The sequence below is a fragment of the Sebastes umbrosus genome, chromosome 15, assembly GCF_015220745.1.
Source record: "Sebastes umbrosus isolate fSebUmb1 chromosome 15, fSebUmb1.pri, whole genome shotgun sequence".
Classification (NCBI taxonomy): Eukaryota; Metazoa; Chordata; class Actinopteri; order Perciformes; family Sebastidae; genus Sebastes; species Sebastes umbrosus.
This window is the reverse complement of record NC_051283.1, coordinates 13,814,687-13,838,680: the sequence shown is the minus strand read 5'-3', so window position 1 is coordinate 13,838,680 and position 23,994 is coordinate 13,814,687. Positions and strand designations below refer to the sequence as shown.

The 23,994-nt window shown below is 42.4% G+C and overlaps 1 protein-coding gene across 1 annotated transcript in view; it reads left to right on the top strand.

Annotated features, from left to right (window-relative positions):
* col8a2 (collagen, type VIII, alpha 2) overlaps window positions 1-23,994 on the top strand; it is a 53,451-nt gene that overhangs the window by 17,251 nt on the left and 12,206 nt on the right. The window lies entirely within an intron of this gene.

Here is a 23,994-nt window from a genome sequence, read left to right as displayed (position 1 = left end):
ACTAAAAACATTCATGTTTTCTTCCAGGTGAGTTTTAATTGGTCGCGTCTAGAAAGTAACCACCAAGTTGCGAAAATGTGCGAAAACTCCTGTGAGACTCACTGCCCTGACGACCTATCCTAACCCTAACTGTTCAAGGTCAATGCCAAATTCACACCAGGCATTGGCGAAGTATTCTGCGACCAGGAGGTGTGTTCATGTGTTTCAGGCAGGAAGAAATTCTTTGTAACATAGGTCAGCATGTAAGAGAAGTCCCTGTTATAAGTCATAAACATAGGAGAGAAAAAGATCCTATTTTGAAAATGGATGGATTTTTTTTTCTCACTTGCCTCTCAGGGCTTCCATAGATCTGCAGACAGCATATCATGATCAGAGGCTCAGACCTCAGAGCATTTTTACAGACTGTTCAAAATCCATTACCTCTGATTTACAGAACACATATAAGCTTGTTCTCCTTCATACCACATACCTACCACAAACCTCCCTCTCAACACGCATCACCTCCACCTCCAAGTTTTTATAAACTCGTGGTTTGAGCATGAGTTGATGTCTCCTGTCCCCATCTCGTTTTGTTTTGCATAGAAAAAAAAAGCGTGTTGGCGTTTTCACTCCTACCTCTCCAAACCTAAGTAAACACTCTGGCTTCCAAACCATACAGCGGCGCGCTAAAGAGAAACGCGTCAGACGGTGCCCGGGGTTATGCTTTCTCAGCAGCAGATGAGTGATTCGAAAGGAAGGGGAGGTTTTTGTGGGCAATTTACGTACGCAGGACTTTGAGTCATTTTGGGGTCGTTTGTGGGCTGCGGGCAGCCATGCCTCTGGCTCTGGACGAACCGTCATACCTCTGTTTGATGGTCAGGAATATTCTAGCATAATCTCACACGTCAAGAGGGAGAATGAGAGAAAGTTGTGTGCATTTGCATGATGAGAGGAGAAAGGGGACAATAGACAGAAAGACTAGACCATTTCCATTATGTACTGCATGCCCTTTGAGCACAGATTCAAAGATTTGGTCGATGATGCTCTTGCCCATCTCCCTCCCCTCTGCGTTGCCCGCTAGCATGGTGTTGCTCAACTGGAAAACAATGGCAGAAGCCCTCCATCTGGTTGCAGTTTTGTATCCCGTGCCATTTTGAGTGGGAGTGATGCAGAGACCTCCAAGGGGCTTAAAACAACAACAGCTCACAGTCGAGAAGGCTGGTTGCATATTTCCAGCTACTGTCGCAATAAACACACCCGCACACGTGTTCATACACAGAGAAACCCAAGTGAGAAACTATTAAATGGATATAATTCTGAAATCTGGTGACAGATTGCATTCAGGGGGAATGGACAGGTATTGGAAATTATGAACTGTAAGAGAAAGTATGGCATGTATTGTGTGGTGCATTGGTGGAATGTCTCAGGGTGTTTTAATGGCGTTTGTCCCTCCACACCTGTGGAACTAATAGCCAGCCACTGAAGTCAGATGTCCTATGAAAATATTTGGTGGAATGAGAGAGGGGGAGAAGGGGGCGTGGATCAGTTGGAGGGTTCATACCTAAAGGCAGTCGTGTAGTTTGGCTAACGCCTAGGATTTCCATTAAACGGCAGGTTTGAGGAACAAGATAATTGCTCTAGCAGAGTGCGGCCTGAACCCCAACTCCTTCTTCTCTATCCCTGTTTCCCGTAGACGCACCACTCTGTTCCATGTGCTGCAGGAAAAAACAGTGCATATGCATGCTGTCGCTGTTTGAAGTCGCTATTCATTCTTACAGTATATGCATTTGTGGAAACTATGCCACTAGTCATTTAGATGTGAGCATATTGTCACTGAACATTTGCATATTTTAAGTTCAAAGCACTTGATTGTGTCCTCAGGGTGCCTGAAACCTTTTTAAGGCCAATTAAACCACTTCTAAAAAATGCACGGCTTTCAAGCTAAAATCCCATTTTTCTCCTTTTTGTTTTCACAAGTCAACTGTGTTGTGCTCACACAAAGGTTTTATGAGGTCAATGAGAATAAGAAGCCAGAATGCGGTATGGAAATGGTCCTGGTAGCATTAGAGGATTGGTTGAGGGTTTCCACTGATGCACACACTCCCCCTGTCGCTCCCTCCGTATGTCTTTGAAGCCGGTGATGGCAGTACTTATCACAAATGATGATGTTCCCAAGTCTCTTTTGCATCTGAGGAGTGAGTTTTAGTGGTTACCCCGGGACTGGGTCTTTTACAGTACAGTGCAAAATACACATGCTATGTATTAGTTTCTTATTTTTCTAAGTATCCGCCAGAGGGGTGAGATATTTTTCATGTGCAGTTCTACTTGTTTTGAAGAAGATTCTTTGATCACATGTCTTATTGAAGCCAGTGATGTTGGATAATCTGCCTTTTAAGCCATGCTAGCGATGGTCAGTAGGTCTGTCCATCACTTTGGTTCAGACTGAAATATCTCAACAACTACTGGATGGATTGCTATGATATCTAGTACAGATATCCATGTTTCCTAGACGATGCATCCTAATGATGTTGGTGATCTGCTGACTTTTCCCTCGAGCACCACCTTGAGATTCTCTTTGACATTTGTGAAATGTCTCGAAACACATTCATGAATTGCAATAACTTTAGTGATCCATCTAACTATCTACAGTAGCACCACCATCCTCTGGCTGTAGACTCTTATATTCGTGTTCAAGTGCATATTGTTTTGAATAATATTCTTTATTTACATCATTTTGTTGAAGCCTTTTTTAAGCCAATTAGACTGTTATCAGGCCATTAAATAAGCATTATCTGTGGTTATAAGCTCCATAGATGTGGGTCAGTAGGGCCCTACTACACCCAATATTAGGTTTTATTATCTATTCACAAGGTCGATCTCCAGAGAAGGCATACAAGAAGACAACAGCGACCTCTAGCGACCGCAGTAATTGTGACAGGAGCAGCAGCGGAAGTCAGGCGCTGTAGTATAGACAGCGTGAAACACCAACGTGTAGTTGTCTTTGTGTTCACAAGCATTAAGTTTCGCTTTCACTTTTGTTATTATAAGCCAAAACACAATGTTATTCCCTAAACTTAGCGAAGTGTTTTTGTTGCATGAACCTAAATAAGCCTTTTTGTTTGTGCAGTTTCATGCAGTTCTATGTGTTGAAACGTATTGCTTTTAAGTTTCACTTTTACAACATAGTAGGCTTAGTAGGCCCCTACTGACCCACATCTATGGTGCTTATAGCGAATGATAACGCCTATTTAATGGCCTGATAACAGTCGAATCAGGTGCTTTTTTCAAGATATCAAAAATGATTCTTCACCAAATTATGAACCTGTATTCAGTAGAATTATTACACCTACTTGTTTTTTTTTTGTTACTTATGGAAAACTACCCTTTAAAGTTACACAGTTTAGGACCTTTTCTCAATTTGTATTGATTTTCTGGAACCCCTTTTGAATCCTCCAGCCCTGGCATTGAGGAAAACTCCAATAAAAAAGAAAGAAAACTAAACATTTGCTTACTGTGTGAAGAAATAAAACATTAACAGATTTTCTGCCATAATAAACAACCATTGGGACATGCTACCGTATTTTTCTGGGTGTCAGCTTTAAGGAGTGGTGGTATGTTAATTAGCCCGCTTATAAAATTCCCCTCCCCAATTAGGGTAACTGGAAACATACCATAATTGGAAATGGGAACGCTGTTTATATACAGTTTATTGGTGACAGACATCCTCAAATCATTTGAGTAAAAAAGACTCACTAAAGGCCCAAAATGCAGCCTTTATTTGTGGATACTAATACTCAAGTAAAGTACAGGTACCTCAAAATTGCACTTAAGAACAATAATTGAGTAAATGTATTTAGTTACTTTCCACCACTGTAAATATGTAGTACTCTTGGCAGACAGATCCTTAATGTAAATACTACTCTCTTACATGTGGTATAGAACCTGCATAGATTGACAAGGGTAACAAACATGATCCTTGAAAGTGACCGACATGGGATTTGACTCTCTGACCTTTCCGACTGCTTCATAATTGGTAACATTTCCTAGGTCACGGGGGGGTCACAGTGCATGCTCAGCTGGAAGCGAGAAGGTGGTGATGGCCTGGTGTGTTTTGACTGACAGGTGCTTAGCTGGTGGGCTGACGCCGTTTGATAAATGTAAAAAATGGAGAAGCAGGCTGGAGCCTCAAAGGGAAGCTTAGCCAGCGCTTGCTTTTACATTCCTCCCAGACACAGACTTCTAAATCCTTCCGGAGAGCGCGAGGTGTGACTGGATAACGGAGTATGTTGCCGAGTTATGTGTTGAGTGTGTCAGCTTGGATGAGAGGAAACAAAAGCCCTCCTTCATTTCCCGGCCATCTTCGGTCACTAGAACAGAGCTAACGGTGGGCAGACGGAGGGCGAATAACTCCGTGGATCAAGCCCCGTCTAGAGCTGTGGCAAAGTGCCGAGCTGCCCCATACCACGCAACTCTTCCCCTCACCCAGACTTTAATCTTCATCCCACTTTGATATCAGAGACAGAATCGCTAATGTGGGAGGAATGGAAGGAGGGAGGGGAGAGAGGGAGAAAGAGGGGGTTTGGAGGGTAATGGGGGAATAATTGGGGGAATATGGTTTCCAAAGCTGTGTTATTTTTTTATGAAGCTGAGGGACGTATTCAAGTCTGGAGATCAAACGGTGTGGTGCTTTTTATGTTCTCAGACCACAGTGAATGAAGGAGCTGAGGTTTCCCGCAGCGGCCTGCTCTGTGTCACCCGAGGAACTCAAACAGCTTTGTCTACCTCTCTTTCCTTTCTTTCTCTCGCCACGAAGCTGCTGCGTCAGTTGTTGGAAGTCAGCGTGGACTTCGGTGGAAGCCGTTCAAGTCCCTTAATCAGTCTTCAGATGCTATCTTTTGCTGTGACAGTTAAACCGGCACACTGTTAAACCTGTCTGCCATGTAGGTCTGCACCTTTTTTATTTCAGAATAAAATAGCCTCAAGAATGCGTCAGATAAGTCACAGAAGAGCTGACTGTGTCGTTTTATGTAGCTGTTAAAGTATCGGGTGGTTAACAGAACATAAAGTGAGCTGTGTGTAAAATTTGACAGGTCATTAACAGAGGGTGTATCCCCGAGGAAATGACACATTTTATCATCAATGATCTCACTCGCTCATTTGCACGTAGATCGGAGGCATCTGCCTGCCTGGTCCGGGCAAGATCGCATAGTCAACCTAATCTGAGTCACCGTTCCCGACCCGCTGAGTTCCGACCGCACTTGGCCCAGCGCCCCCTCGCTCCACTTTGCGCTTATTTGCCGACTGACAACTTGTAAACAAACTCGGTGAAAGAGGTCACTCAACACCCACTTCCCTCTCAAATCCCCTCTTCATCGCTGTCATTCCTTATTTTGGCGGGTCGGTCATTTAGGTTTGTTTGGAGTAATAACACAGCAGAGACTCCCACCCTTGGAGAGGTTTAGTTCACTGGAAGGACTGAATATGACTTCATGGAGGTATACCTTTCACTCTTTATTAATTTTCCATATTAGACCCTTTATGTGTCATACCGCACAGGAGTTTTCTTGTGCTATTTATTTATTTATTTTCATTTAACCTTTAATTAACCAGGAAGTCGCTTGAGATAGAAATCTCTTTTTCGAGAAAGACTTGGCCAAGGCAAGCACACCAGTTACAGTTCAAATAGAAATAAAACACAACAGATGAGAAATAAAATCATCAAAAACTCAAGGAGGAGACTAAATCTAGCTCAATTAAAGCAGTTGCATTTCTTAGTTACATGGACTTTTATCCATAGACTGTATATAAGAAGTGGGCATGTGATGTCACTCATTGGTTTGTGGACTGCCATTTTGCAGCCTTGAGTATGTCATTTTGGCCGTCGCCGTCTTGGTTTTTTGCAACCAGAAGTGACAAGAAATGGTGGAGTTAAGTACAACCGAATGCTGAATAAGACATTTTTAGGCAACCAAAATGTCACAAATAACTTTCATGAACTGAAAACACACTGTGAAAGGGTTAAAGTTCTAAGACAAAAACATGGACAACTCCCAGACCGGACAACGCCGTGGTAGCGACCTGTCAATCACAAGGTAGCCACGCCCGATGATGGCGACAGCCAAAATGCTGAACTCAAAGGCTTCAAAACAGCAGTCTACAAACCAATGGGTGACGTCACGGAGACTATGTCCACTTCTTATATACAGTAAGTCTGTGGTCTGAAAATCGCTATAAAACTCTGAGGGTAGCTACAGAGTTGGGTGAAGGGGTCATCACGACAAACAGCCCCGTTCACATACAAGTAGTAATGTGATCTATTATTGATATAAAAAAAGTGACTATAGCAGCTTTAAATAGAAAACTTTTAAAGTACAGAACAGATGTTTCAAACAATATTTTGAAGAGCTCCTGTAAAGACAACAGCACCGGTCCCTGTGCCTGTTTTGATTCATTTGCTCTGGATGGGCTCTAGTTTAAGGAGCCTGGCCTCCGCCGCCTCTCACCGTCGCCCCGTCCTCCCCCACATCTCCTCCAGTGTCCAAGGATGTGTCTCATTCTCATGTCTGTGGTGTAAGTTTTATTCCTCTCTAACTCTCATATTCCTCCCACCAATCCTCCCGTCCCCTCCAGCTGCCAAGTGGAGACAAAGAAGCTGCTTCAGCCCTCCTTTGGTCTGGTGATTATCTAAGCGAGGGCCCATCAATCTAAACTAACTCCAGACTCCCAAGAATGTCCCCTTCTTCTGGCTGCCAGGTCGGAGATAAACACATATCAGATCTTGAGAATCAGCCCTTAATGAACCATTAGATGCATGCAGACTGATGTAGCCTCCCTCAGTCTTATCACAACCTCCCAAACTGCTTCTCCGACATGCTAGATAGACTGATATGATCCGATTAAAGCACCGAGCACAGATCCCACCATTCAAAAACAGGAAAAAGGCTTCTCCTGCGTTTCTTTATATCCACTTAATTTCAGCTATTTGCCGCATAATGCATAATGAGAAGGTTATTATTGCGTCTAGCCCCGCAAAGGTTGAATGTGCTGTTTTATTGGCTCTTGGCAGCACCGCAGGAATTCCATGAGGCAGGTGAACGAGGAAATGGAGTTCATTCAACACTACACAATTATCTGAATGTTTGTTGTCATTAAAATCTCTTTTTCTTTCCTCCTTCCTGATGAACAGCGCTCAAACTTGACATTCTGGGGAGCAGACCAGACAATTTACAGCCCATTAACCATAAATTCGTCCGGATTTTTTTGGTGTTTACAGCAGTAACAGATGTGCAAATAATTCCCTTTCACTAAATTGAATCATACTTAGGATAAACAGTCTCTCATATAGCATGCGGACATTTCAGAGGACTTTAAAAAAGTCATATCCACATTATATAAGTTTGTATTGTTATGCAGTCAGCTTTCGGTGCCCCTAAACTGTCCCAGACCTGACAATGTCGTCTCCCGCTGCGTTTGATCGTCGCTGTTATAGCTTGTATCGTAGCAACTGGAACATTCCTTTGTGTGTCTCTGATCACCTCCTGATGACTGCGCTATGGTGATAAGAGACAGAGGACAAGGAGATCTGGTTTTAATATAAAAAGGAGTCCCGATGAAATCAATCACACACAAGGGAGCTGAACAGGGAGTCACCCGGATCGCGATTAGTGTCAAGAGGGCGGAGGGGGTGTTGACAGGACGGGAGAAAAGGTCAGAGGGAGATACGGTGTCAGAGAGGGAGGAAATATAGAGTTAACCCCTGTATCTATGAGGCACGCTTCTCCTGTCCAACCTACTCCAAGTTTGGACTGATTTATTCCTCTTCTCTTTCTATGTCTCGCCCTCCCACAATCCACTGTCCAATATCTACACTTTGTCCCTCACTCACACTGGGTTCTGTTTAACTAACCAGATAGTGCAGAGGACATGACAGATGAGAGGGACAGCCAAGACAGTTATCTTTTTACTAACGAGCAAGCCAACTTTATTATTATGGCCCGTGTTCGCCAATGTGAGTTGTATCGCTGCCTTTATTTTCGAAACAGTGAGTCCTTTATGTTGGCGGTGGTCTTTCTGTTGTCTTGGCCCCGGCTGCAGATCTGCAGCATCTCATTCGGACACTTTTCTTTATTTTGTTTCCTCCTCTTCAGCGTACAAAGTGCGATTATTGAAACAAGACGCGGTGTTTTTGGCAAACCAACACGTTTCTGTCTCTTTTTCCTTCCTTGATATTGAACAAACACGCCTGTAGAGCCGCACTGGATCACAGGCAATTTAGCAAACAGCACGCCCAATTTGTCTTCTGTCTAAAATCAGGAGTATCTCCGCTAATTACTATAATAAATCCAAATATGACTTCAGATATTTTAATGAATATGTTGGCTGTTGCTAGCCTTTTTTTCTTTTGTTTTGGAAGTTTATTGTCATGATATTGCCAAGTTTATATGTCGGCCTGTTTCTAATTGACTGGTCAGGAGAACACGTTGTACTTCCACAAGGAAATGTCTCTTTTTTTATTCTGTGAGGTAGCTACTCATTGCATATTTAGTGTCCAGGGGTTATTGGATGACACACAAACCTCAAGAGTTATCATTTATTCCTTTAATAAGATTGTTTTTTATTTATTAATTGTATTTATCATTTGACAGTTGCAGAGTGACATGTTTATTTTGAGTGAACATACACCGACCCACTGCTGTAAATACTCACCAGTGCACCAAATGTGTGTCAATCCGCAAATGAAAATAGTCCCCAACAAATGCACAGTTTACTCCTGTTTGAGTAATGTTTGGTAAAAACTACAGTGCCCAGCTTTTTTAATATAGTTTTGAGCCTTTTTTTAAAAATGAAACTATATATTTGTGACTTCTTTTTAAATATTCTTCAGCAGGAACAAATGCCGACATTGATGGATTGCTTGTACTATAAATAGTTACATGAATATGACCATGTAATATTTGTATTGATAGATGATATTTCCATGTTTTCTGACATTGTGGACATTTATTTAGATATTAGAGTATGCAGAGTATACAACTTCAACCTATTGTGTCTCTTAACCTTCAAAGCGGTCTGGCTGCTGGCAGTCCAACAATATCTTAAATTCTTGAAAACTTTATATCCAATTCATCTAGCCAGTTAAGCTGTTGTCAGGCTATTAAATAGGCGTTATCAGTTGCTATAAGCACCAGAGATGTGGGTCAATAGGGACCTGCTACACCCACCAGTAGGTTTTATCGTCTATGCGCATGGTAGATCACCAAAAGAAGGTATAAAAGAACACGACAGCGACCTCTAGTGACTATAGTAATTCTGACAGGAGCAGAAGTGGAAGCCTGGTGCTGTAGTATAGACGCCTTGGCACTCCATATGGGGTGGAGGTCGAGGGCGATGGATGTGAGACACAAAACATAGGGTTTTCATGCAGGAGACCGGGGTTTGCATCCCGTGTGAAACCAACAACATGTTCACAAGCGTTAAGTTTCCCTTTCACTTTTGAAACGTAGTTATTTTAACCCAAAACGCAATGTTTTTCCCTAAACTTAACGAAGTGGTTTTGTTGCCTAAACTTAAAGAAGCCTTTTTTGTTTGTGTTCAAAATGTAACGTTTGATTCAGTGATTTATTTAAGTTTCGCTTTCACTTTTACAACACAGTAGGCGTTGTAGGCCCCTAATGACCCACAACCATGGTGCTTATAGCGACCAATAACACCTATTTAATGGCCTTTTAAATAAAGGTGGACCACCCCTAAAAGTGGGGTGGGTGTTTAATGGTAAATCGTGGTTTAATTAGTTAAATGCAATGACAGTGAGATGAGCCCCTAGTTCCAATGGCAGCATTACTGAGCTGCTTGTCATCAAAGTATTGCCTTTTTTTTTTTTAAACTAAGGCTTTTGATTACTGAGTAAGACAGAATGATTAGATTTATATATTTCCTTTAGCAGATAAATACAGTGAAATTGATATATTGATGCATCAAGGTAATTACACTACTACTATATACACTGCTACTTACAGTATGTACGCTCATTTGGTTATATGTAATTACATGCAATGCTTGCATGTGTTGTTCAGTGTACAGTACATTATGTGTGTACGACTTCACAGTGATACAGACTCTAAATCAGACATCCAGCAACATGCAGTAGTGTGAAATAGGACTGGGCAGTATCTCCTAATACTGTCTGGTCTGACCTGTGCTGCTCTCTGGTGGCTCTTACAGCCTTCATATACGGCCTGGCGTGATGAACCCACTGAACACGGCTCCAGGGGGATTTATATTCACTCGGTTTTCTCACAGTTTTTACACGGCCTCGCGGGTGCACATCTGCGGCCAAATAGCTTCTTTTATGTGTTTCATACTAGAAAAGCAGACTGATCACGACTGCACAGATGTAGCCATCGTAAAAGTCCCACTTATCACATGCTTGCTTCACTGACACGGCACCGTTGTGTCAACAACCCTGCTAGAAACTGTTTAGTCTTTATTATATATTGCATTATATGCGAGAAATTACTGGACGTTGAGGATTTATTTTCCCGTCCTGTTACATTTCTTACACCTTACTTTTTATTATATCGCTTTTTTGTTTTTCCAAATCTTACAAATTAACACCATCTTTACAGCTATATAGACATAATTTTATACACACACACACACACACACACACAGTCACAGAGCCATGTTTATACAGCCCAGCGGTGGATTTTGGGAGGTGTGAGGCCAGAACTGACAGGGTCCTCTTACACAGCCAGCGCTCTTAGCCAGCAGCTAATAAAGACTTGCATTGATCCTGATGGGTGGGGTGGGCTTCAGCGAGGACCACAGTCAGAGGGGGTTATGCACTGTAAGCTGGTGGTCTGGTTAATATGCATGTACGTGTGTGTGTTTGAGGTGCTTTGTGGGCTGTTTTCAGCTGGCTAGGTCTGGAGACTGAAACACCATGCCGGGGTCAGCGGCGTTTTAAGTGAGTGATCAATCAAACCGGGGCCAATGAACAGTTAATGGTCCTCAAACTGGGATTCAAACCAACCAATGAATTTATGTTTAAAACATAGTGTGAGGTAGTGGGTGGGGGACAAGTGATTTCTGAGCAGAGAGGGATTCAGCAAATTTCCGCAGAGAAAAAAGAGGTAGAAGAGTGATGGAGGAGGGTGCATTGCCTGTGTGACCTGTTATCCTCAACTATGTTAGGTGTTATATAAAGACTTCTAAGTGGAAATGCACACGCTATACGCTAACCCCTGCCTTCACACACTATTGGAAAGACATAGCAAGCAACATAATAGTGATGGTGTCCAATCCCATCCCTCATCCTTTGATGGCCCTGCGTCACATTGTCTGAGTCCTCGAGCAACAACAGTTCATTTGCTCATTTCCTCGTATAGTTGCTTTTTTTTTAAAAGCCCACATTGCATTTAGTCAATCTCTTTTATTATAGACTGTCAAGAGGAAGCTTCAGGCTTCACATTGAGTAATTGCTCAAATCTTTTTGTGTCATTTACTGTGTAATTTCCCTCATGTGTTTTCATTTAATCTTTTGTTCTGGTTGCACAGTGAGGCTATGTAACTTTTGAAAGACGAAAACTTGATCTTCTTCTTAGAATGAAAAGGTGGATTCATAAGTAATAAGATACCCTCTTTCTCATTTTTGATACACCAGAGGGTTTTGCTGCTATACGACCTTACTTGGTCTGGTGTGACTAGTAGCTTATGGTGGCTAATGTTAGCAAACTTAAAATAGATATTTTTGTATTACTGACACTACTGAGTCAGTCAGCTGATGTAATCTTAGCATGTCACAGTCACAGATACATTTCAATGGTTTTATCACAAAAATAAAACAAGTAGTAAACATGCCATAACTCACAAGAAGACATGTTTGTGCTCCTGTCCTATTTGCTCTCAGTCTGGACTGGTCTTATTAAAATTAAAGTGGCAGTATATTTTTGGCGTCATATGGCAAAAATTGCCATAAACACCTTTCAGCATATTGTAATTCAAGTGTTCAGACAGAAAACCAGACTTCTGCACCTCCTCATGGCTCTGTTTTCAGGCTTTAAAAAATTTAGCCCGTGATGGTAGACTTTGGCCAATCACAGGTAATTTCAGAGAGAGAGCGTTCATATTGAGCGTTCCTATTGGCTGTGCTCCCGCTGGTGGGTGGTGCTTGGTATTTCCTCGACAGATCTCAACAAGGCTGCCGGGTCACAAACTTTCTCATTTTACAGCTAAACAGTACATAACAAGATGTTTCTGAAAACATTTGAGGAGAGAAATAGGCATTACAGTAACAGAATATTGATTCATATTTGATCAGCGCTGCCTAGTTTGACCGTTTGATCAGAGTTTGTGAGTGATTGACAGCCGGCTTTCATAGACAGCAGCTGGACGGCAGACTCCAGCTCGGCTCTGATTGGTTGTTTTCCTTCACACTCTGTGAAATCTTGCAGATGCCATTAGGAGCACCGGAGGACAGAGATTTTTTTTAATCATATTTGCCCCATTTCTACCCACTGCTGCTTTAAGGTTCTGTAATAAGCATTAGTTGATGGGTAATAAGGCCCTTATAAGTCCTTATAAGTTACTTAGAAACATTAATAAATGTTAATAATTGCATTATAAACACATTTATTATTAGATTATAAGACATTTATAAGTACTAAAACTTGTTAAGAGTTTATAAACTGCTTAAGAATGTTAATAAAAGCCTTATGAGTTTCTTATAATTGTTTATAATAACATTACTAACACATTTATTGAGTTTAACTAACTTACTTACTTATTATATCATATCATGTTCAACTTTCAACATCAACGTTAACTATGCTTTTTACCTATTAACTAACGCTTATTATGGAACCTTAATATAAAGTGTTACCATAATATTATAAAATGTTTTATTTTTGCTAACTTAATGGATGTCGCATGATGAATTGTGTTACAAAAAATAAGCAACAGAGAGAAGAAAAACTGATATATAAAAATGTGGAGGATCCTTTGAACATTTGGGGTATTGAGCCTTATCCACTTGAATACTAACAAAAATTCATCAGTCACGCAGCTGATACTATGGATTTACAAATTGCTGGTTTAATATTTTATATAGGAATATGGCTCCAAACCATGGTATAGTGGGATTTCCCTCTTCCTGGTCTATTGTCTTCTTCTTTGGTCGTCTGCCCTGCCGCCTGTGCCAGAGAAGCCCATTCAGATGGAGCCCAGTCCGTCTGTAGTCCAGTAGCCTCCAGCACGGAGGCATTTCAGCTCCTTCAGGGGGATTTGACCAAGATTTCCTGCCCCTTATTAAATTATAATCTCCCTTCTACCTCTCTTTCTTTCCCCCTTTCTCTCCATTTCGGACAGAAAAATAGGCCTCCCTCTCTGTTTTGCTGCCAACTGATGTGTGTGTTTGTGTGTGCGCGGCGCGTGCATGTACGTGTGAAGCTGCTTCGGCTGCCAGCGGAAGGAGCGTGTGAGATGATTGGCGGGATACGCATCTGAAGTGGGTCAACAGGGGGATCAAGAGCTAAAGCTTTCTGCTCCCCTTTCATTTTTCTCCTCCTTCTCCCAGTCTTTCTTTTTCGCCTGTCGTAATGACTTCACGTCTCCTTCATGGCTTCTTGCTTTCTTGTGCCCTTTCGTTTACGGTCAATAAGGCGTTTCCTCTTTTTCTTCCTCGTCTCCCCCGTCCCTTGGCACAAGTTTCCATCGGCCTCCGTCTCTATCAGTGGCAGCCTTCGACAATGTGATCTGTATTAGCTTAGTGTTTTCATGCAGTGTCAAACTGTGGAATCCTTTGATAGAAACAGACTACGAGAGGACTTTTCTGGGCTTTTCCCTTCTGGAAGTTAGCCCCAGCTACGTGCAGCTTGGGATTTTTTCCAGTCTTGGCAAAAAAGAATGGAACAATTGATGGTGTGCGATTGTTCCGGGTTTTAGTCGTCTTTATTTAAGCGCCCCGGAACATTTCTCACCTTCGGAGCACTGAATCGTAAATACACCCATGCACACACTCTCCACATGGTCTTGACTCCTCGCCACAGGCAGCTTTGCCTTTGGATGAACTGCCACCATGAATATTTTGACACACAGTCAGGAAATAACGAAGCTATGTTGCGAAGAAAAGAAAAAAAAAAGCTCACTGAGAAACTTGTTATGAGGAAAATCACGATGGCTTGTTTTGAGCTCTTTTCTTTGTCTCGTTTTTGTCAGTTTTCTGTGTGTTCTCTGGCCTGAGTGTCTGCTGCACATTTCTGAGGCCCCATTCTGGCAGACGCAAAGCCACCCACCCAGTGAAGAGAGAAAGGTAGCAGCTACTTGGAGACATGGCACAGAAACCCAACCCAGTACATTAGAGCCCTACAGAGTCCAGCATCCAGTCCCTGATCCTGCACAACACCATCCTATCCAGCTACTGAACAATTGGCCACAGATTCCGCCCCTGAACAGGGATTATCCAATCATAGCTTTGCTTTACTATATCAGGCCTGTCAAACTTTGAATATCTCCAAATGTAAAAACCCATGGGGCTCCAATAAGACCAATATTCAAAGTGTTCGGAGTATGCTGTCTTATTTTCAGCCTTTATAAATCAAAAATACAAGTCAAGTAACTTATGTGTAACAAACAGAGGTCAACATACGGGTCTGAAAAATTAAGCCAATGTGGAAGTGCCTTTAACTTGCATTATTTCTAATAGCCAGCAGGGGGCGACTCCTCTGGTTGCAAAAAGAAGTCTGATTGTATAAAAGTCTATGAGAAAATGACCCTACTTCTTACTTGATTTATTACCTCGGTAAACATTATAAACATGAGTTTATGGTCTCAATCTCTAGTTTCAAGTCTTCTTCAATACAGCATGATGTTCATTTGGTAAATTATGGTCCCATTTAGAGTCAAATAGGCCATAAAGCATGGGATGCTTTAGGGCGTGGCTATCTTGTGATTGACAGGTCGCTACCACGGCGTTATCCTGTCTGGGAGTTGTCCGTGTTTTCGTCTTACAACTTTAACCCTTTCACAGTGTGTTCTCAGTTCATGAAAGTTAATTGTAACATTATGGTCGCCTAAAAAATGTCTTATTCAGCGTTCAGTTGTGCTTAGCTCCACCCTCTCGTGTCACTTCTGGTTGCAAAAAAACAACATGGCGACGACCAAAATGCCGAAATCGAGGCTTCAAAACGGCAGTCCACAAACCAATGGGTGATGTTACGATGACTACGTCCACTTCTTACATACAGTCTACAGTAACAAAGTGTAAGGAATGGATTAAACTGTGTTTATCTGCTGGAACTATAAGCAACCGCAGCCAAACTTGCGTTAGATAGTGTTATGCTTCCATTACGTTACCATTCCTCATCCTCAAGTCCTTTTCTCTTGCAAAAGTGAAGGATACTTTTTTCAAAAATACCTTAACTGAGTACATTAGTTAGCTGGCTGATCAAATCTGCCAGCAACAGTCGTCACTTTAGCCAACAAAATTCACAGCCATCGTCTAGAAATAAGAAGCTGCTTTTGTTTGTTTCTTTGTGAAATCGAAAATTAATCGCTTGGAAACCGAAGCGGCAGTTTTACTTCCTGTTGCCTTTGCTGTCCTCGCTGACTCCTTCTTTCTCCCATTTTTTTCTTTTCTCTGCTTTTCCCTATACTGTAGACATTTGCTGTTATGTTAATTAAAAATAACAGAGGCTTGAGTGTATGTCAGAACTAGTGAACTTACAGGGGAAAAAGAAACGCCTTGCTTGGTCAGGCCTTGGCAGCACACAATAAAAGTATTCACACCAGCAATGAGCGGTGTGGAGAGCTGAGAATAAGAGGAGCACAGGAGAGAGGGAGAGAGAGAAGAGCTGAGGTTGCCAGTCGAGACCTGCGAGGCAGAGTGATCTGTCTGATTTGTGGGATATAATATTACCGGGTGTCCTCGAAGTTTTCCTTCTGAGGTGAGGTCATCTCCACAGTGCCCTCTAAACCACAATTCCCTTCATGGTTATGTATTTCAATCCATAAATCTCTATCTTTGTATTATTTCTCATTTTTCACATGATGAGTAAATGATACAACTTTCAATGACCTGTCTTGCTGAACATGTATTACTCTGGAAGGAGGAAGCCAATCGCTTTTTATGAGATTATATTTTTTTACTCTTTCCTTTCGATTACCTAATCAGCCGCTCATATTGAGTTTAGGTGCACCGACGGGTCAGCCGGTAAGGTATAGCTGTGTGTCTGTTGACTTGCTTTCTCAGCTCCACCATACTGTCACTGGCTGGATGTTTTGCAGACTTTCAATCCACCTCCCTTGGCTATATCTTGATCTGAAACGCTTCACTGAAAGATGAGTTGATAGAGCTTGAATCGATAAAACAGCAGGGGAGCCAGCCTGGTTAATGTATTGTAATTAATGCCCTTTCACTGACCTGAAACTGTTAGGGGCTCAGGAGCTCCCTTTTAAAACTCAACTCTAAATGTGTGAGGTCCTACAGGTTAATAATTGTGTAGCTAATTACCTTCTTCTCCTGAGTACACGCACACATGCATACTTTCATATGCACGATACATCACCCCTCATCTTATGATTAGCACGTCTGCTTCTGCACTTAGATAAGTGCTCAGGAGTATTAAACATGTTCCACTGAATGAAGTCATCAAGAAATGGAAACCCTCTGTCTGACTTCTTCACTCATTTCCCCTCCCCGTGTTTTCTCCACAACCTGTCTCACCTCCCACACTTTACATTTCCTTTTTTTAACTCTCACTCGTTCCCTCTTAAACCTCTCCATCAGCATAAACTCACCCCTCTCCGCCCTTTTCTCACCCGCTTCAACCTTCAGGGATGTTAGGAAAACACAGCCCTGCTCCACGGGTACCATTTCCTGAATTGATGAGACTCTTCTCTTTTGCTGTTTTATGAGAGTTTTTTTTCTTCCCTGAAGCAAAGTGAGGCCTTTTTTTTCAATCCTGCCTTCAGTTCACCCGTAGTAAATTTTTTGGACTGTCATTTTCTATTTTGCTTCCTCCCATTCACATTAAGACGGATCCACTTGAAACCTAAGGGCGTGCAATCCGTCATGCTGTTGAGAGACATAATCGGCAGTCATGACAGATTCATAAAAGATGAGGATGTGATTGTATAAGCGTGTACTTGCACTTGAGCAGGCCAGCATTGCATGTGTAAAGTGAAAGAGTGCCCTTTGTATCACCTGCAGTGCAGATATATATCAGAAAGTCTAAGTAATAAGAGAAAGATGGATGAGGTCTGTGTGCTGGGCTGGATTAAGACTCTTTGACTCTTCATCATCTTCTGTCTCTCCTTTGATAAATTTCACAAGTTTTCACAAGTTAACTGTCTGGCCACATACATACCTATATCTTAGAGTAATATAAACTGCATGGCCAAAAGTATGTGGACACATTGCACCCATATGTGATTGTTGAACATGTCACATATGCTGCTACAAGGGCGCTGATCTGATGCTAACGCTTTCTGTAAGATTTTGGAACCTGGCTCCAGAGATTTGCTCCCATTCAGCCACAAGAGCATTAGTGAGGTCAGCTCATGGATGTATAAAGAGAACTGGAACTAGCGTTCAACGCGGCCCCCATTCATTCCTGTGGAAGTTGCACAGTGGTGCATGCAGCCAAAAACGTTTGACTTCAAGCGATCTTCTGCATCCATTGGGCCCATAGACCAGGCGCAGTAGCGTTTCCTTTAACTCAGCCTCGGTCGCTGGCTCATTGAAATGATGAACGGAGGAAGGGAAATAACTCTGGATTTGGCTATAAGTGCATTTTACATCTTTTAGGACAAAAAGGATTTAAATAAGGGCTATTCAAGTGTTCGTACTGGGCAGTTGATTCACCTCAAACAAAAATTATCTGCAGAGTTACAAACGTCTCTTTCCCAATGTAACTCTATGGGAAAAGGTCTTTTTGGGCCCAATGGCATCATATGACGGACCCGGAAGTTGTACTTCCATGGTTTGGCCTCTATGTAAAATTTGTTAAATTTGGTTTGTCCGTTCTAGGCTACTGTAGCGGTCCGCTCCATGAAGAGGACCCGCTCCCTATGTAGATATACGAAAATTCATCAACTCATTCTACGAAAACACGATTCGTATTTTCAGGCGATTACACACTAAAGAAAACATACTTAGTAATATTATATTCCATTTCTTCCACCTAAATGCTACACAATGTTCCTTTAATCAAATGAAAGACTGGAAAATGTGGTGTGTATATTAGTGATTTAATATAAGGTTTAGTGTGTGAGTAAATGTGAAGTGTATTCTCAAACGTGTATGCATCAGCACGCTACAGTAGAAATGTACGTCATGTCTCGACAGTAAAATAATAATTTACAGTATTCCTATGACTAATGATTCAGTGTAAACACTACTGAGACAACACAGAAGCTTTTATTGTGGCGGCACAGAAGGGACAATATTTTCCTGAGAAGCAACCAAACAAAACCTAAAACACACACTTTCCAGCTTGCGGCAACCGAAGCAACAGCTGTTAATGTCTCATCATATATTCATTAGCTTTGTGGCCACTTTTATACACGTCGCACATGGACACGTTATGTGAACAGCCATACTGTTTCACCACCAGTGCTTATTATGTGCACAGCGTTGAGTAATACAGGGTGGGTTCAAAGCCACCTAAAACTGTGACCACTACTCAAATATTACACCGTGAGCTGACACCGGAAAGGTGTAATGGTCCAAGTGCCACTCAGGCTGAAGGAGGGATTACCTCATTTAAAAAACGGTGATTCTCTAAATAAAACCCCACACGCTCAATTTCCTTTCCTCTCTGGCCGCCAGCATGTTGTGTAACTGCTGTGCTCACTTTCTCCCTCAATCTCTTCTGTAGTCTTAGAACGTTCACACAGGTCAATGGTCAATGGAGCTCTGTGTTGTCTGGAAATGATACCTCAGAAATGTTTTGGCCTGTTTGTGTATGTTTTAAGAGTTTTCTTAATGTTTGCAGGTGTTTTTACTGCAAATCTGTGAAATCCGTTAATACTCATGTGTCTAGACTACAGATTGAATAATAAACCACAGATAAATTTAGTTTATTTTTAGTTTGCCTTTCTTCCTCTCAAGTGCTGGAAATTCCTTCTTGCTGTAAAAAGGGAAGTTTCTCACATTCGCTTTGCTGAATTTACAAGAAGAGGGTTTGGTAAAGGAAGGTGGCTGTGGTTGAATAAAAGCTGAACACCCGTGTGGGTTCTCGGTTTAACAGTCAGGAATGGTTATGGTCGTGGTTGGGTCAGAATTGGATGAATCAGCTAAAGTATGCGGTCGGGTTTTAAGTGCACTTCTCTGCAAGACCTGTGGTCGTAAACCAAACCATCTAACAATCATGGCCCTCGGTTGATGTTGAACCATTTGGTGTTTTTGTAAAAGCTGGTACATGATGTTCAGGTGATGATTCCTCCACTCAAGGAGCGGCTCATATGTTCACCACAAAAACAACCGCCTCCTCTTCCCTCCATGACACAGAATCCTCACACTTGGTGTACCTACAGTATAATCTCTCTGTGGCACGTGGTTTAGGAAATGCCTGGTAGTCTGGATCCACACATGTATATCGCTTAAGGGAAGTGGAGGCAGAGCACCTTCAACCTCACCTCCCCAGCGCTGTTGATTTCATTAGCGGGTAGACACAGAGCAGTTAGGGAAGAGTGTGCTTGGCTTGCACTCCGCCGCGGTGTCTGTGTCTCTTCTGCCTGTCTGAGCAGGCCACTTGAGATGCTGCTGAGTTTGGGTTTGGAGGCTGTTGAGTCTGCTTTGGCGGCCCGAATCCTTCGCAGATTAACGTTTCAGTTCTGTCAAAATGGCATCCAACGCATGTTCGCGAGAGAGACTGCAAGCTTCGGGTATGGTTTGTGTCCGTGACTCAGATTACCAGGTGGTTTGGCGTCAGATCTGTGAGGTGTACTGGATATGGGAAAGTGGGATGTCTGTCTATGTTCATTATTATGTGCACTTGCCAACATGTGTCTTTGTGTTTGATGTGGGCATGGATGGATTTTTGAGCGGGCCCTGTAGGCCTTCTTGCTGCTGATCTTTATCAGTCTTTTAATATTGAGTATCTGCAAACCGAATACAATCCAGTGTTTGTTTTTGTTTCTTTGTTCCTTCATATTACAGCTGGACCGCATACTGACGCCGCAGAAACATTTCAATAAAATACAGTAACATTAGTAAAGCAATTTAAAACAGTTTTCAGAAAGATCTGGATCGGCTGTGGCAGGACGCTTTGGACAGGAGTCAGATAGCCTCCCTTCATATCCTGTGTGAACAATATACTGATGTTTTTGAACAGTAGCACCTGAGAGTATGGTTCACCTCAATCTCTATAAACAGATTCTGCATTCATATGCAGAATCTGGAGGCAACGGGACAAGATTTTGGTATCGGAAGCCTTCTGGTTTCTGTTTGTAGTCTGAGAAGTATTGACCAATCCCTTTCGAGCAGGCTTTGGTTGAATGCAGGTAAACAGTCTGTGTGGAGAGCAAAAAAATGCATTGGACAAAATGCAATCTCTGAACCTACGGGCTATCATCTGACAATGATTTAGCTTTTTATTGGTTTAAAATGAGCTTGTTACCTGGCTACTTGTGAAACAATCCGGTCCTGTAGGTCGTTTCTGAACTCCAACTCCAGTCTTGAATCTCAAGTTACTAATCGGACTGTAAACAATGAGCAACGCACAGAAAAGGAAGTCTTGGCCCGGATATCCGCTGGCTACACTGGAAACCCCCAGAAATATAGCCCCTTGCCGCCAGAGGCTTATCCGTCTGCGGACCAATAGCCAATGGGTTCCGAGATTGGCTTCACCTGCAAGAAAGAGATGCACAACAACTACAAAAAGATAAAAAACGACTTCAGAGTGATGTAAAACAACTACAAAGACATGCAAAATGACCAAAAAGAGACTCAAAACAACTACGAAGAGACACTAAATGACTAAAAAGTGACACAAAACAACCCAAAAGAGATAAAAAAAATAACCCAAAAGAGATGCAAAATAACCCTAAGAAGAGACACAAAATAACCAAAAATGTAGAACACTACAAAGAAATGCTAAGTGACGACAGGGAGATGCAAAATGACCTCAGTGAGACGCAAAACAACCACAAAGAGACACAAAATGAGCAGAGAGGCACACAAAACAGCTACAAAGAGATACACAATGACCAGAGAGAGACACAAAACGGCTACAAAGAGATACACAACGACCAGAGAGAGACACAAAACAGCTACAAAGAGATGCAAAACGACCAGAGAGAGACACAAAACAGCCTCAAAGAGACGCAAAATGACCAGAGAGAGACACAGAACAGTTACAAACAGATACAAACAGATGCAATACAACCAGAGAGAGACACAAGACAGCCACAAAGAGACACACAACAACCAGAGAGACGCAAAACAGCTACAAAGAGATGCAAAGCGACCAGAGAGAGACATAAAACAGCTACAAAGAGAACTGATCCAAAACGACCAGAAAGAGACACAAAATGACTAGAGAGAGACACAAAACAGCTACAAAGAGACGCCAAACGACCAGAGAGATACACAAAACAGCTACAAAGAGATGCCAAACAACCAGAGAGACCCAAAACAGCTAAAAAGAGACGCAAAACGACCAGAAAGAGACACAAAACAGCTAAAAAGAGACCTAAAACGACCAGAAAGAGACACAAAACGACCAGAGAGAGACACAAAACAGCTAAAAAGAGACGCAAAACGACCAGAAAGAGACACAAAACGACCAGAGAGAGACACAAAGCAGTTACAAAGAGACGTCAAACAACCAGAGAGAGACACAAAACAGCTAAAAAGAGAAACAAAGCGGCCAGGGAAAGACTCTTTCAGTCTGGGTGTCTTGTCTTGTTATGTAGGAGGGGTGGGGGGCCTTTTACAAGTCTTTGTCCAGGGGCCCGTTTTCTTCTAATCTGTCCATGGATGTGGATGTCAGACACAGCACAGTTATTTAACAGCTGTCTGGAAGCGGGAACAGTAAAGTGATGACTATGAGACATGTCATGATGGAGTTGGCGGTGGCGGTGCCCTTTTACACCCGAGGGTCAGACTCTCCCTTACTTCCTCATTAATGCTACGTTTCTGTTCTGCTCTCTCTTTCTTTCTTTCTTTGTGTATTTTTGGATCTGATACCGTAATGTGTGTGGTGATTTTCTTTTTTTCAGCTAAATCTGTTTTATATAAAGTGTCACTCGGCCTGCCAGACGAGGCTTTTTCCCTGTAACTCTGGATGCCGCTCATGTTTAATGACTGAGGCTTTGATTCACCATTACCTCTCAAACCCGGGGTTTGTTTTGGTTTGTTTTGAATGGAATGAGTTTATGTGAAAACGGGGGGAAATTAATGAGTTTGAGCATTTTCGAGACACTCGCCTAACCACTTACCAGAGCTATATTGTGTTCTCATGCATACCGAGAGAGTGTGTCGTGTTACGTGGGTGTTCTTGTGTGCGAGAGCATGTACGGGTCTCGGTCCAGCAGTGGCTCATGGTGGCCAGCCAGAGAGGATTGCGTGAGATTTTTTAACAACGTCTGCAGAGCTTTTTGAACAAAAACATTTGATAAACAGATTGTGGAGGCCTGCGAGCCGCCTGGCTGTGTGTCTGATCCTTGTTCATGCTCGGCTTCTGGGTTTGAGTGTGTGTCGCTCCGGTTCTTGAGAGAGTTTGACGCCTGCAGAATGGTGAGCATCCAGAGCCGCCTGTTAAATTACATCTGCACCGAAACCACAGACCCCCATACCAGACGAACGTCCCTGCCAGCCAGCCAGCAAGTCGGCCAACGACCAAACACTGCCCTACAAAATACTGCTCTCTCTTTCTCATGTTTATTTCCTTTAACATCTTTTTCTTTGCTTTCTTCATTTCACATAGATTAACTTTGGTGTGAACATTTGAGAGGCGATCTTTTGATTCTTTCTGGCAACAACCCGCCATAACCCCACCATAAACAGACGCCGCAGACACCCACGCACTTATGACTAATGACAAAAAACTTCCTCCAAAACCCAGAGAAACACTTTGGTAAATGACTGTAAAAACAGGAATTTGACTACCTAGCGGTTTGCTAAACAATCACAGACGTCGGTGAAAGCGAAGCTGTAAAACAGACCTCATCACTGCACACACACATGGCGGCAATGAACACACCGTTTACTAAGTACGTGCGAGTTGAAGTCTGATGGGCGAACTCCCAGATTACTCGCAATCCCTGCTTCCAATTAAGTGCAGTGCATAATTTGATATAATTTATCAAGTTAGAAAATGTCAGATCATTTTCAAATTAGAAAATGTCAACTCACGTTTGAGGAACTGCCGCTCCTCGTTGTGAACTTTCCGAGTGAACTGAGTCCATATCTGCAGAGACTAGCAAGCTTTCACGCACACACACAATGACAAGATGAGTATTATATGAAGCAGGAGAAATAAAGGAGGAGAGGAATGAGGAGCTAGGGAGCTTCTGCAGCAGCCTCCTCCACCCCTTTGGGACTGAAGAGTTGCACTTAATGCTGCTTTATATTATAAGTAATGGTGATAATCAGAAATTACATTTGTCAGAGTTATGAAGTGTGTCTCTCTTGTGTCTCTTTTGGTTTCCCAAATGTCACCTATCCTTGTTATTGGCGTGACTTTGCTGTATAGTCCTGTAAGTGTATGATACTGTGTGCGTCTGTGTACGTCTGTCGGCCTTGTTTTTGCAGTGTGTACCGCACCGTCGGCTCTAGTCTAATTAAAGGTACAGTGTGTAGGATTGTAAGACTGCGGTAAAGTGAGCAACCAGGTGCAAAACCGTGGTAGCGCCGTTTGCCTCGTTCATAGGCCATCCTTACCCAGGTAACACTACTTTAGGAGCAATGGAAGTCAGACGGTGGCTGGCGGTATACCACGGTTTTGCACTCAGCGGCTCACGTTACAGCAGTTTCACAAGCGTGTCGGAGAACTACGTTAGAATTCAGGTAAC